General features: G+C 56.8%; 1 non-coding gene across 1 annotated transcript in view; it reads left to right on the top strand.

The window, feature by feature from the left end:
* The first annotated feature begins 1,297 nt into the window (after window positions 1–1,297).
* The window catches only part of LOC126150878 (small subunit ribosomal RNA), a 1,909-nt gene continuing 371 nt past the window's right edge, over window positions 1,298–2,835 (top strand). Inside the window, exon 1 of the ribosomal RNA XR_007531729.1 lies at window positions 1,298–2,835. This exon is cut by the window's right edge and continues 371 nt beyond it. This is a non-coding gene — a ribosomal RNA (small subunit ribosomal RNA).

Genomic DNA, 2,835 nt, shown 5'->3' with positions numbered 1-2,835 from the left:
ATTGCAGTGTGGTACGCCATAGAGACGTGTGGGAGTAATGGACGCAGTGGATGGCGATCAGCATGAGCCGTCTGTTCATGTAGTGGCGCGTGTATGCAGACGTAGTAGTCTCTTCTCACACAATGTGATAGCACGGTGCCCCGCGTTCCACATCTGCGACATGCTACAGAGGCCGGTTGACAGTTGGTCGCGCAATGGAGATCGCATATGTACGGGGGCACCTTCCACGTGCCCTCTAGTCGGGCACATTTTGTTGCGTGGATGTGAGCGAATGTAGTGTGTCTTGACACCTGACAGGCAGGCATGCAATAATAGTTGACTTTGCAAACGGGGATGGACGTGTACGTTTACTGGTGACGTTACGCAAATGAACAACTGGTAACCCGTTGTGGTGCGGTTGATCTTGCTGGAGGTACATCTGTGAGGGCAACGATCGGTACAGCTACGAAGCGGTCCCCACCATACCAACGAACGTGAATGTGAATCTGGGTGTGAAGCGATACGCGGCTGTGGGTGGGTGGGACTGTCCCCGGCCGGTGAGGGGGGGCCGCCCGGCGTGCTGGCCGCGCGGTGCGTGGGCGCACGCGCTACAGCCGGCTGGTGGGGGCGCCCAGTGGCAGGCGCGCCGGCCGACGGACGCGGCAGGCGGCGCAGCTGCGCGCCGGGGCACCCTGCGCGCGGCGCCGTGCAGCCAAAGTGGGTCCTCGCGGACCCGGTGCGAAGCGCGGTGGACATCTGCAGTGTGCTGGTCCGATTGAGGACTGTGTGCGTTGAGGATGCGCCGCCGCCCGGCACTCGGCGCCGCGACGCCGTCTGCTGCTCGGTCGCCCCAGCGGTTCTCGCTGGTGGTTTGTATCGCAGTTGTGCGGACGTGTTGGCACGTGCGCTGTGCTGGGAGAGTTCGCTTCGGCACCCACGTGGGGCCTTTGCCCTTCTGTGGCGCTGGCGTTGGAGCTGCCGGTCACCGTAGGTGGCGCGTGTTGTCTCCCGCCGGCAATGCCACGACAGCACGCTCCCGGGCCTCTGTCGGCAGCGGCAAGCTCAGTTGGGAGCACGGGTGGTCGCACCTAAAGCGTCTACTCGCCTAACTCCGGGCGATTGCGCCTCTCTCGAACCCGACCAAGTACTTAGGACGGCGCTGCGCGCCGCCGGGACCTGAGAGGGTTTCGAGGTGTATTGTGCAGGGGAGCCCAGCCTCCTCCTGTTTGCAGAATAATTGAGCGGACGCTTGCGTGTTCGCGCGGGCCCCCGGGACACACTCCCGGGCGGCCGGCTGCTCAGCTCTAGTTGACGCAGCTCCCTGGTTGATCCTGCCAGTAGTCATATGCTTGTCTCAAAGATTAAGCCATGCATGTCTCAGTACAAGCCGCATTAAGGTGAAACCGCGAATGGCTCATTAAATCAGTTATGGTTCCTTAGATCGTACCCACGTTACTTGGATAACTGTGGTAATTCTAGAGCTAATACATGCAAACAGAGTCCCGACCAGAGATGGAAGGGACGCTTTTATTAGATCAAAACCAATCGGTCGGCTCGTCCGGTCCGTTTGCCTTGGTGACTCTGAATAACTTTGGGCTGATCGCACGGTCCTCGTACCGGCGACGCATCTTTCAAATGTCTGCCTTATCAACTGTCGATGGTAGGTTCTGCGCCTACCATGGTTGTAACGGGTAACGGGGAATCAGGGTTCGATTCCGGAGAGGGAGCCTGAGAAACGGCTACCACATCCAAGGAAGGCAGCAGGCGCGCAAATTACCCACTCCCGGCACGGGGAGGTAGTGACGAAAAATAACGATACGGGACTCATCCGAGGCCCCGTAATCGGAATGAGTACACTTTAAATCCTTTAACGAGTATCTATTGGAGGGCAAGTCTGGTGCCAGCAGCCGCGGTAATTCCAGCTCCAATAGCGTATATTAAAGTTGTTGCGGTTAAAAAGCTCGTAGTTGGATTTGTGTCCCACGCTGTTGGTTCACCGCCCGTCGGTGTTTAACTGGCATGTATCGTGGGACGTCCTGCCGGTGGGGCGAGCCGAAGGCGTGCGACCGCCTCGTGCGTGTTCGTGCGTCCCGAGGCGGACCCCGTTGAAATCCTACCAAGGTGCTCTTTATTGAGTGTCTGGGTGGGCCGGCACGTTTACTTTGAACAAATTAGAGTGCTTAAAGCAGGCAAGCCCGCCTGAATACTGTGTGCATGGAATAATGGAATAGGACCTCGGTTCTATTTTGTTGGTTTTCGGAACCCGAGGTAATGATTAATAGGGACAGGCGGGGGCATTCGTATTGCGACGTTAGAGGTGAAATTCTTGGATCGTCGCAAGACGAACAGAAGCGAAAGCATTTGCCAAGTATGTTTTCATTAATCAAGAACGAAAGTTAGAGGTTCGAAGGCGATCAGATACCGCCCTAGTTCTAACCATAAACGATGCCAGCCAGCGATCCGCCGCAGTTCCTCCGATGACTCGGCGGGCAGCCTCCGGGAAACCAAAGCTTTTGGGTTCCGGGGGAAGTATGGTTGCAAAGCTGAAACTTAAAGGAATTGACGGAAGGGCACCACCAGGAGTGGAGCCTGCGGCTTAATTTGACTCAACACGGGAAACCTCACCAGGCCCGGACACCGGAAGGATTGACAGATTGATAGCTCTTTCTTGATTCGGTGGGTGGTGGTGCATGGCCGTTCTTAGTTGGTGGAGCGATTTGTCTGGTTAATTCCGATAACGAACGAGACTCTAGCCTGCTAACTAGTCGCGTGACATCCTTCGTGCTGTCAGCGATTACTTTTCTTCTTAGAGGGACAGGCGGCTTCTAGCCGCACGAGATTGAGCAATAACAGGTC

This window comes from Schistocerca cancellata, unplaced genomic scaffold, assembly GCF_023864275.1.
Source record: "Schistocerca cancellata isolate TAMUIC-IGC-003103 unplaced genomic scaffold, iqSchCanc2.1 HiC_scaffold_1009, whole genome shotgun sequence".
Lineage (NCBI taxonomy): Eukaryota > Metazoa > Arthropoda > Insecta > Orthoptera > Acrididae > Schistocerca > Schistocerca cancellata.
The sequence above is the reverse complement of the archived record's forward strand: the minus strand, read 5'-3'. Positions and strand labels throughout refer to the sequence as shown.